The following is a 14,198-nucleotide window of genomic DNA, read 5'->3' on the forward strand; positions in this document are numbered from 1 at the left end:
CTAGACTATTAGGTCTCTTGTCAGCTCTCTGATGTTGCAGCTGGGTGGTGCTGACCTCAGGCACAGGAGCACCCAATCGTTTCAGGCTTTGGAAGGTGGGGCAAACCTCCTCTGTGGGTCTTTGAGAAGCACAAGTCTTCTGCAGCTGATAAGCCCTGCCGACCACAGGTCCACATACACAGTCAATGCGGTCCTGCCCCGTGTGAGCACCCCGACCTCCCCAAACAGACCCAGTCTCTCCATGGCGGGAGCCCCGCACACTCTGCCACCGCCCCACACTCTCCACCCGCTCCTTGTGCACACCCTGCCCCGCTCAAGTCGGCTCAGTTGCCAGGCTGCAGAGAATCCAGTCACCAATCTATGCAGGCCCACAAGTTGCCTGAGGGCTTGTTGTTGGGTGGGGCCAGTCTCTAGGGTGGGCTGCCTCCCCTGGCTGAGCTGTATTAAATCGGTGCTCTAGCAGGTGGGGGAGACCTGGGCTAGCAGGCCTCAGGGAGAACTCCAATGGCGTCTGTGTCAGCATGCCCACACTGGGCCACAACAATGGCTGCCACCAATGTCCCAGTCCTGGAGAGGTCTCACCCCTCACCGAGATGCACTCAGGGCCTATTAGGTGAGTCTCTTTTCACCACAGCACTGTGCACCTATCTTTCTGGTGATTTTAGGATGCTTTCTGAAACGGGTCAGTTTGCGCACAGGCCCTTTAAGAGCCAGTTTTAGTTTCTTTGTGAACCGGGTTTTCTGTGGGTACTCCCCAGTGTTTTAGTAGCAGGCAAAATCAGATATTATACCACTCATCTCAATTGTGCTGGGTCAACAAAATGCCCACAGTGGGGGCGCTCCCCGGCTCGGGCCCCACGCCTCCAGGGAGGCTGTGTACCTGTGAGCTGCTACAGTCTGCCGTGAAGCTGGCGGCGTGTGAAGGCAGCGTTTTTCCTCTCCAGAAGGGAGTCTCTGCCTCTTCTACCTCAGTTAAGATTGTCCGTTGTTGCAGGAGTTCCTCTTATGCAGTTTTCAGTTCTGGCTCAGGGGTAATTTTTCCACGAGTAGTTGTAAATTGGCTGTGTCCTTGGGAGGAGGTGATTTCCGAGTGTGCTTACGCCGCCATCTTGACTCCGCCTCTCCTTAATATATATTCTTAAAAATGTGTTGTTGTCATTTACTAGTGTCCAATTGACCAAAGCCAGTTAAAAGGCCAAGTCCACACAGAGTCAAAGTGGGAGGTTTCTACCAAAACACACAGATGAAGGGAGAGAACTGATGTGTGGGCATTTATGCAATCTACCACAGATAATTTCAGAGGAAAATTAATCTGAGGTAATATTCATATTTGTGTATTTGTGCATTTGAATGCCGAGGATCATTGTACAAAGCCAAAAGAAAGTAAAGCAATAAATTAATTGGAGATGTAAGGTAAATTTACTTTGTACTATTTTTGTGTGTGTGTGTGAGGAAGATCAACCCTGAGCTAACATCCATGCTAATCCTCCTCTGTTTGCTGAGGAAGACCGGCTCTGAGTTAGCATCTATTGCCAATCCTCCTCCTTTTTTCTTTCCCAAAGCCCCAGTAGATAGCTGTATGTCATAGTTGCACATGCTTCTGGTTTCTGTATGTGGGACGTGACCTCACCATGGTCTGACAAGCGGTGCGTCGGTGCACACCCGGGATTCGAACCCGGGCCACCAGTAGCGGAGCACGCACACTTAACCACTAAGCCACGGGGCCGGCCCTTTACTTGGTACTTAAAGTCTGCTTGCCAAAATTTGGTAGTTTATTTTTCAGGTGTATGCAAATTCTGGTGAAAAAATATATATATTGATTATTTTCACCTGAACCAGTTGTATTCCTTAACCTTATTGATGGGTTTCTCTCTGGCCTTAAGAAGTTAATGTAGCACTTGGGGGCAAGGATGCAGCATAATAGCCCCACAATTGAGGCCAAGATGGAGAGGCTCTCCACGGCCACCATGACCTTGCCCTTGGTGCAGTGGCAGGCAGGGAGGAAAGTGTCCCAGACACTGCAGAACATCAGCATGCTGAACTTCAGGAACTTGGCTTCATTAAAGTTGTCAGGCAGGTTCCAGGCCAGGAAAGCCACAGTGAAGCTGCCCAGGGCCAAGGATCACAGGTATTCCAGGACACAGTACAAGGCAGTGACTGAGCCCTTGTTGCACACAATGAGGATGTGGCCGTGTTCAGAGTGTGCATCTGTGTCAATGAAGAAGGAGAGGTTCCAGCCAGATCACACAGAGACTCAGCTGGATAAAGGAGCAGATGGGAATGATGAAGTTAGGTGCCCCTGACACCAAACACTGCCACATCCTTCTCCCTGGTGAAGTGACCTTGAAGGCCACCACAACAGAAATAATTGTGGCCAAGACAGTGGAAACAGCCACAGTAAAAACAACTTTAAATGTGATTTGTTGAATAATGTAGGTGGTTGTGTTGGGTCAGCCGATGAAGAGTAAGGAGCAGAGAAAGCAGAGAGTGAGGGAGATGAGCAGCATGTAGCTGAGAGTCCAACTCTTGGCCTTGATTACAGGAGTGTCTCGGTGTTTCACAAAGACCCCAAGGACCACTGCTGTGACAACAGAGAAACAAGGAGCTGTGCAAGCCAGAGTCTTCCCTAAAGAATCTTCAAATGCCAGAAATGTCACAAGTTTCAGCAGGCTGTGATTTCTCTCATTGTTTGCATACTGGCTTCCTGGACGCCCTATACATTGATCTCTATTTGAAAAGGAAAGGAAAGTCTTGGTGTTTCAGTCAGCCACTCTTCCACATTCCCAAGACAAAAAACAAAAGTCTCATTGGTATTATAGGGCCGATTGCCCACACCTTATTTGGTTGTGAGACACAAAGTTGCAGAGACTTATGTTAAAAATATTCACATTAAACAGTACCGTTCTATGCCAGAATGCTTTTAGCTTCAAGTAGGTGATAATCCACCTCCAGAAATTCCAAGTTTTGGTCTTGTATTAGTTGGATGTTTCCATAAACTTAAGGGATTAAGGGCGAATATTTTAGGTGGTGGGGATTTTGCAACACACCAGTGAGGTACTGGGAAAGTGAGGCAGGGAAAGGGAGGCAGGGCATCAGGGACATCAAGTGCTTTACCACTGTGCTCACCTAGAGCTCAATCTCTCTGGGGAACACTGTGAGGCAAGAAGAACACATGGGAACAAGTCATCTCAGCTGAGGATGAGGCAGCTGCAACACATATGCAGGCATGCCCATCAGCCATCATTCAAGGGCTAGACCCTGGCCTATGAATTTGTATTTGGCAAACTTTTACTGTAAAGTGACAGAGAACAAATATTTTAGGCTTTGTGGGCCATAGGGTCTCTGTCACAACTACTCATCTCTGACCTTAGGGCATGAAGCAGCGATTCTTATTGTTGAAAGTGGGCATTCTTTTCTCGTCCCTATTTCTACAAATAATATTAGAACAATGCAATTACCGTAATTACAGCTTTTCTTTTTGAATCACTTTTCTATATAAATCTTGTTTCTCCATTTTTCTAACTCGATTTTTGTTTGATAAAAAACGTAGTAAAATTCTTAACTTTCAAAGTAAATTCCTTTGATAAAGTGGTTTGAATTGCGGTAAAGCAAAAAATTATTTAGACAAGGATACAGACTTTTGTAATATTCAGACATTCCATTTGGGAAATTTAATGGCGCTAAATGTATTCATTTTCTTTTGCATTTCTCAAACACATTTTTAGCAAAAATTAAAACTATACTTCGCATAACATACAGCAACTACCTACAGGTACTCTTCCTCCATTATACCTAGCTATTAGAACCCCAATTTTGAGTGACCTAAGCCAATTGTGGCAGATCTAAGCTAATTTTTGCCAGAGTGTGCTCCACCTCACTTGTCAGCTATGCGCCATGGGCCTAAATCAATGACAATCTGATTGTATGGTCTCTTTCTTGCATTAAATAAAACCTGCATCTAATAGGATGCTATAGCTCACTCTTCCTCTTTCTTTCCCCTGTGGATGATGAGCAGTGGCAGACACTTGTGAAATAAAATCCAACACACTAAGCATATTGAAGCAAAAGTTATATGGAGCCTGAGTCTTTGTTATCAAAAGGTTGATAGAAAAAAAGAAAAACCTTTGCATCTGTCTATTTCTGAAATTCTTGTAACATAAATAACAAATGTCATGATTTAAGGCCACTATGAGGTTCTTTATCACTTTGAGCTGAACACATTCTAACTAATGTATTTTGTGCATTACGTTTTTGTGTTTTTGAGAGTGAGAAATGAGAATTTAATGCTGCATTATCAAACACTTTACTATTGATATGTGGGAAAATCATTACTATTGATACATTAATTTCATCTTTTTTTATTTAGTTAATTATTTATTCGTTTATTTATTTATCTTTTGATTGAGGAAGATTAGCCTTGAGCTAACATCTGTGCCAGTTTTCCTCTATTTTGTATGTGAGTGGCCACCACAGCATGGCTGATATGTGGTGTAGGTCTATGCCTGTCATTTGAACCCATGAACCTGGGCCACCAAAGTGGTGCATGCTGAATTTTAACCACTACACCACAGGGCCGGCCTGATACATTATTTTGGATCCCACTAATTGATTAGATATTTTTGCATTCTAATTTAAAATATTTTTTGCATTATGTAAGTAAACGTTGAAGCAGATTCCACTGGTTGCCTATTCATGACCCGTCTATCCCCTTTCTACCAGCAGCTCAGTTGTGCTTTGACAATCAACTTCTTCCATGAGGCCGTGTGATTAAGGGGAGGCTGACAGCTCTAAATCAATTATAATTGGCCCCACTTTGAGGATGTGATTTGAGTTACTCTTACAAAGTCAGGGGGAGTAGATGCCCACTCTTTTTCATCTTTCTGTTCGCTTACTATGGTATAATACTTTAAACAGCTCAGCCTTTGAGACCACAAGGAGCCCAGCATGAAGAGAAAGCTGGGAACCCAAGATGATAGAACAAAATATGAGAACATCATGTGTGCTTGATTATAGTTTTGAGCTGCTGAATTCTCTAATCCTGGAGTCATTCTCTCTCTGGCCATTTTTTTAATTGTTTCACTTTTTTTTATTTTTAAAAGTGATATTTATGACAATATTCATTAAGTAAATAACAAATGGAATGAAACATATTTCCCTCTCCATCTTTATAATGCAACACTGTGCTTTTATTTTTTCTGGCACAAAGAATCATCATAGTAAATTACTCTGGTTTTTTCTATGGGCTATAATAAATATTTTTTAAAACACACATTTAGTTTGTTTTCTTTTTAATTTATAGCCAGATGCATTCTAACAACAAACATAATTTGTAAACATGCTCTCTCCTCCAGCCCTTATTTATTTCTGTAATATGTTATTTCATGCATTATTTTACTGGACAGAACATTTGGCAATGTCAAGAGATAACTTTGGTAATTAGTACGTATGAATTCCTTGCTGTTTTGTTTGTTAAGACTGGAATATTGTACTTTAAATATGATGGGTTTTTTTTTCATTATTTACCTATTCCATTATCATCCACGATCAGTCTTTTATCATCTCATTCCAGCCATACTAATCTTATTCCATATGTCTGAATATACCACATAAAAACATTTTCAAAACACTTTATTGAGGTATGACTGACATACAAAAAGCTGTACATACTTAATGTGTACAACTTAATGTGTTTGGAGATAATATACACCCGTGGAACCATCACTACAATCAAGTCCTTAAACCGATTCATCACCTCCAAATGCTTCCTCCTGTCCTCTTTATTTTTTTTATTTTAACCTCCTTTTTGAAAATACTTTTTTTCTTTTGAGGTAGGAACACTTAACATAAATCTACCCTTCTAATAAATTTTTAAGTCTACAATGCAATATTGTTAACTATAGGCCCATGTTGGACCGTAGGTTGCCAAAACTTATTCATCCTGCATAACTTTTGTTGTCCAAACTTCTATTGCCAAGAATCCCTCTTCATCTTGAACTGACAAATCCCCACATGTTTTTAAAAACTCAACTCAAACATCAGCTTTCCATGAAGAATTATCTGATTCATCCAAGTAAGACTATCTACTCTTGTTGACTCTGCTAACTTCTAACTACCTTTATTATGGCACTTTTCAAATTGCCCTGCTATTCTTTTTTCACATGTACCTCACTATGATTTCTTGGAAAGCAGGGCCTTTATCTTATCAAGTTTGCATGCTCGGTTCATTGTTTATATCTTCTACCAGAGCAATAATAATATAATATATCCATTCATTTATTGAATCTTTAGTTCCAGTTTTTGCACACCTACTATTTGTAAGACACAGTGCTCATCACCTTGGGTGTAAAGATATGAATAGGAAGAATGTCCTAAAGACAGCCACACTTACTTCCATCTTAATACCATGTGTGTTATTCTGTGATCAAGATTAGTATATGGTGCTACGGAATCTCTAAGTGTTTGCCTAACACAACATGTAGTTTAAGAGCTGTATTCCCTTGAGAAGAGCTGTTTCAGCAGAACCTAACAATGTGAGTATAAAGAAGCCAGATCAAGGTAACTCCCAAGATGGAAATGATGTATTGATTACCTAAATGAAAGTACTGAATGAGTGAATGAAAAAGTAGAAAATAAAGAAGAAATGAGATGCTATTGGTTAATCCCAGACCCTTTACATTTTATTTGGAGACAAAGAAGACCTGAGAGAAAGTGATTGTGTAATTTTGCCAGTTCATACCTGTCTGATTACATTTTTCTCTCTCTCGGCACAATACACAGTCAAAGCAGCAGGTAGCTCTCTTCCTGAGGGATTTTCCTGAATCCTGGCTGACAGAACATCCTACACCCATAGGGGGGAGTTTGAAAGACGAGAATTATTGATAATAATGAACAATACTATATAATTGGATAATATTTTATTATTTTATAATATTGAATAATTGATAATATTATCTAAATTATCTCAAAAACTCTCTTAAAGATGACCTCTAAGATATGACATGATTGATGCACCCAAGGAAAGCAAAATAAAATCAAGGTCAATCTGCAGAAAAGAATTCCCAACATGAAGATACATAACGATTTAAAACATTTTCCATCTCAATGACTAGGACGCTTGTTTGTTTTAAGCAAATGGGGCATCTGATCATGAATCATATTTGTTATTGCCAAATGTGATTCTGAATATGGTATTTCTGGATTACTTTTTTGAACTATAAGCAGATTTTACCTTAATAATAAATAATATTTAAATTCATACAATACATTAACATGAGAATTGTTTGATTAGTACAAATTGCAATTACTGAATTTATTTAGTAATATATTTAATGTCAGGTAGATTCTACACCAAAGACACAGGGACGGGCTTGAATGATATAATATAGCATCTTAAGGGATGACTTACAGGACTGAGTTTTAAAGGGAAATCTGATGAAGAGGAAGAATGTAGTTCCTGGAAGAGCAAAAGGAATCTTTTTTTCTGTTGGTGAATTTTTCTACAAGAATGTATAAAGGTGGGATGAAGAGATGGAAATATAAGGAATATTAATAAAATATTTAAATATTAAAAAAAACCTCAATGTCAATTCTTTTGATTCTAGTTAAAGAGAATAAAATCTGTTTTCTAGAAGAAAACCAAATGGCCAAAGACAATTTGAATTGTATCTACAAGTCAGCAAAAGTCTAGATCGTCAGCATCTGTTATGTCTTCAAGGCACAAGCATGGACAGCAATGAATTTTCAAGCAATGAGATTGACACTTTTTCAGCTTAAATGGGAATTTAAATCATCAATTTTTTAATAGCTCCTCCTACTAAATTGGTAGCCTCACTGTCCTGCTGTAGCATAGAAAGCATTTCAAAATTTGGGAATTTCTCCTTAATTAAATGTGTACTTTCAATCTCTCTTGGACAGTAAGAAAAATTATATCAATTAATTGGGATTTTGTTATGAGTTAAATAATTTCACCATTATTTTCATATACGGTCTCTATCTTGTGATGTAGATGGAGAATTAATCCAAGATTGTGTTTTCTGCAACCTTTTTGAATCCGACGGCCCAGTCTATCAGCACCTCATGTATGATGAAATCTTGACCACGTGGATCCTGGGGAACAAACTCCCTTACTTTCACCTGAAGTCCAAGACCTTTAGGAAAATGACATAGTTCAGAATTTCATGCTATGACACAGAGTTTCTTTTCTCATCCAGTGTCACATGAGCTCCAGTGCTGTTTTTAAATTGGGTGTTTTTTAGGAATGGGTGGAGCTTAAAGGCGGACATAGTTGTGAAATGAAATGAGCATGGAAAGTGAGGACAGAAAACTCAGATACGAACTGGTGGGGATACTCAGTTGCCCAGCAATTAGATTTATTCCCCTCTATATTAGTCATCTTCTGAATAAGTTCAATTTGGGGAGTGTTTACTATTCTGCATGCTTAAGGAAGAAGGCATTCTTGTCTGCCCTCAGAGAGCACATGGTGATTTGTTTAAACCATTCCTGAAGATTTCATGTCCAGGGAGTGCTGTAGAGCTAAACCTGAGCACCTTGAGCAATGAGGTTTGCTTTAGGGGTGCTAGGGAGTTTCCTTGAACTCAAGAAGAGACAAAGAAAGAAAGCTTGCTCCTTACTAACGTTGAACAAAATAATTTATTAAATGAGAGAGAAGATATAAAAGCTACTAGTAAAGGATATTCATGCATTAATTGATATAATTTATATATAAATGTATAACTAATATTTATATACTACATAAATATATATATATAAAGTTCTATATTCATAAATAAATGTATATTCACAATAAAATGTGTGTATTAAGATCTGACATCACATTCACTTCCATGTACGTAAGAGCAAGTATTTCAAGACACATTATGCATAGGTTTTGGATTTATAAAAGTCTAGGTTCTTCTAAGTAGAATTGAAAAAGTCTTGGGGAAATTAAAATATATTTCAACGTATCGGGGTTCTCATCTGTAAAAAGGGAATCAATCTCCTTGCTTCCAAATATCATTTTAAATTTCAATGAGGAAATACTTATTTAGCTATCAGTAGCCTTTCTAGAAAAATGTAGGAAGTTCAAATAAATTGTCCTATCCCCGGTGGCATTTAAGATATCATGGGATAGGGCCAGAAGTAGATTTTGCAAATCCCTGAATTTTTAAACTCCCTGGGATGAATTGTCATCAAGTTTTATCTTACAAACCTCTCACAGAGAAAGTTTTTAATTGGTTATTTCTAGTTAAAAGAGTTGACACTGTTGCTAATTAGCCCCTACAATTATTAGAGATTTACTTGCAGCCTGTAAAGAAAGAACAGAAATTCATTATGCTCAAGTCACTGCTGATCTGTCACAACGTCACAATCACAATTCTATATTCAAATAAAATAACTCTCGGCTCCTAAAAAAACAATAATGGGATCACATTTAAGGGAGAAATTTTACCTGCTAAGGGAGAAACATGAGCTGGCCTGCATCCATTATGGACACCACTTCTGCTTTTATCAAAAGCATTTCATGGAGGTCTCAGGCCACCACATCCACAGCATGATAGGTGTAGTTGCTGGATCCAGACATGGTCGTGTCTATTTTGTCCTTTGGCAGAGAATCCAGGGAGACATTGAGTGGACACTCCAAAATTTTCCACATTCAGGTTCTGCAAATGAGGAGTTAAAAATTTCAAGCCATAATTTGGTAAAGAAAAAGTCTTCTTGGTATTTAGAGGGGCTAGCTGTTCATAGAGAGTGTTTAAATCCAGATATCTCAAAGTTCTGGTGTGCAAAGGAAAGACTCCCATGGTAAGTATCTAAAAAGTGGTGAAGTGGAATAAAAGTAGAATCCCATTGTGCATGTAGTGATCCACACCTTCTGAGTGGTTAAATAATAGTTTCCTGCAATGCTCACACTTATTAGTATACTTGTGTCAGCATACATGGTAAACGTATTGGCTGATGAGCCTATGATTCTGGCAATGAAGGTCCAATCTTTTGAAGTGTACGTCCTCTTGGTCACAGGTATCTTAGTAACAGGCAGGCACCGTTCATAGTCACATCTCTTCTAAATACCCAGAGGAACTGCTCACTTTTTATATCAACTGACACTAAATTTCCCACCCAGGTCCAGCCAAAATGCATCAACAGCGAGACCCTACTGAAGACTAAAGATATGTCCTTGGAAGCCATCTGATAGAGAGGAAATCTAGTCCTTACCTTTCAGTACAGGATCAATATCTCCATAGATTATCTGAATCAAAAGAGTAAAAAGGTTCTGTATTGAGTTCTCTGGAAACAACATAAGCAGAATTTCAGAAAATTCATATGCTCAGGTAGCTAAACTTATATTCTTGGCCATAACACTGTGAATGTGAAACAATATTATCTGATGGTAGAAGTGATTGAGTGTAAGCTTGCCTTTGAAGCCAGACTGCTTGGATTCAAATCCTGACTCTAATATGACTAGCTTCACGATCTTGAGAAGGTTACATAACCTCTACCCATCTTAGTTTCTATATCTCTAAAAATTCCCATAATAATGGTACCTTTTCATTGTCTTTTATTAGGATTAAATTTCTGACTATTCATAAAGCATTTGAAGAGTGTAAAATTTTTTTAAGTATTTTTTCATTTTTAAAAAAAATGTGTTTATTGCAGTAACATTGGTTTATAATATGGTGTAAATTTCAGGTGTACATCATTATATTTCTATTTCTGCATAGATTACATCATGTTCACCACCCAAATACTAATTACAACCCATCACCACACACTTGTGCCGAATTATCCCTTTCGCCCGCCTCCCTTCCACCTTCCCCTCTGGTAACCACCAATCCAATCTCTGTCTCTATGTGTTTTTTTTGGTGTTGTTATTATCTACTACTTAATGAATGAGATCATATGGTGTTTGACCTTCTCCTTCTGACTTATTTCACTTTGCATAATACCATCAATGTCCATCCATGTTGTCACAAATGACTGGATTTCATCATTTCTTATGGCTGAGTGGTATTCCACTGTGTATATATACCACATCTTCTTTATCCATTCATCCCTTGATGGACACTTAGGTGGCTTCCAAGTCTTGGCTATTGTGAATAAAGCTGTAATGAACACAGGGGTGCATGTATCTTTACGCATTTGCAAGTTCTTTGGATAAATACCCAACAGTGGAATAGCTGGATCATGTTGTAGTTCTATCCTTAATTTTTTGAGGAATCTCCATACTGTTTTCCATAGTGGCTGCACCAGTTTGCACTCCCACCAGCAGTGTATGACAGTTCCCTTCTCTCCACATCTTCTCCAACATTTGTTGTTTCCTGTCTTGTTAATTATAGCCATTCTGACGGGCATGAGGTGATATCTCATTGTAGTTTTGATTTGCATTTCCCTGGTAGTTAATGATTTTGAACATCTTTTCATGTGTCTGTTGGCCATCTGTATATCTTCTTTGGAGAAATGTCTGTTCAGAACTTTTGCCCAACTAAAATGATTTTAAGTACATGTTTACATATAAAATTTTACTAACGAGAAGATAAATAACTAAGGTGTGGTTATTTCAGAATATTCAGCTTCCACTCCTTTGAGGGAATTTGGGCAACTACATTTCCAGAAGCTACTGTGGTCTGCTTTAGCCAATGATGCTAGCCTCAGGCTACTTCATCCCTTCTCAGCTTCACACACCAAAATAATGAATCCACCATATCAAGAACTATCTGTGGTAGGTATTTTCCTATTAGGGAGATATGCAAACACACTTTCTTCTTTTCCACTTGAGTGGCCACAAAATTTCACCAAGGAGGAAAACTTCAGTTCCTCCAGATCCATCCCCCCAACATGCTCATACCTGTGGTATTTGTAGAGCTCCAGCAGTGTCCCAATCTGGGAAGAGAATGCTGGTGTGGTTCCTGCAGTGACAGCCACATCCTTGTTCTGTGCCTAGCAAGTGTACTTAGGGATCTTCTGGCCCCAACCCAATGACTACCTCATGGTGCTTTCCAAGGTGCTGACATCACTGTGAAAGGAATTGTAGATATGGAAACCCAGAGACAGGTTGGAGAGCAGCTGGGGGCTCCTGTTGATCTCCTTGAAGGCAAAAGCAAAGACCAAGACATAACGATAATTTTTGTAGTTCAGCCTGTACCAAAGCCATAGTATTAGAAATAATGATCAAGTCATGCACTTTAGGAGTAACTCCTGTGGGAAAACAAGGAGGAAAAGCATGGCATTTTCACTCAAGCAACTTGTCCATTCCAGAGCAATTACTGTCTCTTCATGATTTTGGAATCCAAAGCACGTGCACATGGTGTTCCCAAAACCTTGGAAGATCCAGCACTACCGCTCTGCACTCAAAAGACGTAGACCAATGTCCTAAAATGAGTTAGTTGGAAGGGTGCTTAAGGGGAATGGACCAATTTACATATTTGTTTACAAGTCAAGCACTACTTCATGCAGGCCAGCAACATGAGGTTGGTCATGGCCAAGTGCCGGTATAATGAGATGAAGCAAAAGTTCATGATCCATACAAAGAAACTAGCTAGGTCAGGGAAGTGCATAAGAAAAGCTTGGAGGAAGGGCAAGTCGAATATAGAATGGTATCATCAAAACTCTTGCAATATATCTTTCTAAAACTGCCTGCCTCACAGACTTAGGAAACACATACTAGCAGAAGCAGGGAAATGCACCATCATAAATAAGGAGATAGTCTTAGGGAGAAAATAAAGAGGAAGAAGCAATTTATGATTCTATTTTTTTCTAAAAGAGTAAAAACAATTCAGAGTCCAAGGAGCAAGGCAAACTTGCAGCTTTTCATCTATTTCTTTACAGATTAGAAAACCATCATAGGCCGTGAAGTTTAAAGCCTATCTTTGGGTTGATTCCTCTCTTCAACGTCTAAGTTCAGTCCAACTTTAATTTTCAAACAATTTAATTGACAAGGTACAGCATGCAATTCCAGAAGATTGCAGAGTAGAACATAGGCTTTTGTCGCTCTAATATTAAAATATTATTTTCATTGGTGAATACAGCTTTAAAAACCAAAATTTTGGGATGCTGTAATTCTGAGTCACACAGAAACACTCAGATTGGGTTACAAATAGGACTTTTATTAATTTCCTATTGCTACTCTGAGAAACTACCACCCATTTGGAGGCCTAAAACAAGACAAATTTATTATCTTATACTTTGGGAGGTCAGAAATCTAAAATGAGTCTCACTGGTGAAAATCAAGGTGTCAGCAGGACTGCATTCCTTCTGGAGGCTCTAGACAAGAGTCCATTTCTTTGCATTTTCTAGCTTCTAGAGGCTGCTCCCATTCCTAGGTAACAGCCTCATACCACTTCAATCTCTGTTTCCGTTGTCATAACTCCTTCTCTGACTCTGACATTCTTGACTTATTCTTTCACTTGTAAAGACCCTTGTGATTATATTGGACCCATCCAGATAATTCAGGATTATCTCCTCATCTGAAGATCCTTGACTTCATCACACTTGCAAAGTCTCCTTTCTATGTGAGGTAACATATTCACAGATTCGAAGGATTAGGACTTGGTCACCTTTGGGGGCACATTCCACCTACCAAAGGATCCAACTACATACTTTCCAATACTTGAAGCAAAACACAGAAGTGATTAAAGTAGATAGAAATGATATCCCATTTAAATATGAACAAAAAGAAAGCATGGGTATCCTCGTTAATATCTGATAAAATCCGAGTGCAAAGCAAAAAGCATGTGAAATATCAAAGGTGGTGACCATATGTCATATGTGACATATATGGTGACCATATGTGATGAAAGGAAGAGAAGATCGAGTGTTAACAGTCAATATACATACCCCCAAAGTGAAAAAGAGCTATTATTTATAGATTCATGTGTATAAGTACATATATGAACAACAAGATTTGGAGATTTAACACAACCTCTGGTCAAATTAAAGATGAAGAAAATATGCAAAGTTATGGAAGACTTAAGCTTAACAGATATTTACATAAAAATGTCAATAATGGTGGTATTCTATGAACACCAAAGAATATACATACATTTAACCATGCACTGGGCCATCAAGTAAGACTTTGAACATTGAAATTATACACTGTGCATTCTCTGACCACAGTATCATTAGCCTAGCAATTAATAAAAAGACATCTAGAAAATTTCTTCATATATATATGTTAAACACTAGATCTTTGATAAGTACTAGGG

General features: G+C 38.8%; 1 pseudogene; it reads right to left on the bottom strand.

Annotated features, from left to right (window-relative positions):
* Positions 1–1,732: 1,732 nt before the first annotated feature.
* LOC147911539 (vomeronasal type-2 receptor 116-like) lies at positions 1,733–12,512 on the bottom strand (annotated as a pseudogene).
* Between the last annotated feature and the right edge of the window lie 1,686 nt (positions 12,513–14,198).

The sequence above is a fragment of the Ceratotherium simum genome, unplaced genomic scaffold (assembly GCF_057802395.1).
Source record: "Ceratotherium simum simum isolate JZ-2026a unplaced genomic scaffold, ASM5780239v1 HiC_scaffold_43, whole genome shotgun sequence".
Taxonomy (NCBI): Eukaryota; Metazoa; Chordata; class Mammalia; order Perissodactyla; family Rhinocerotidae; genus Ceratotherium; species Ceratotherium simum.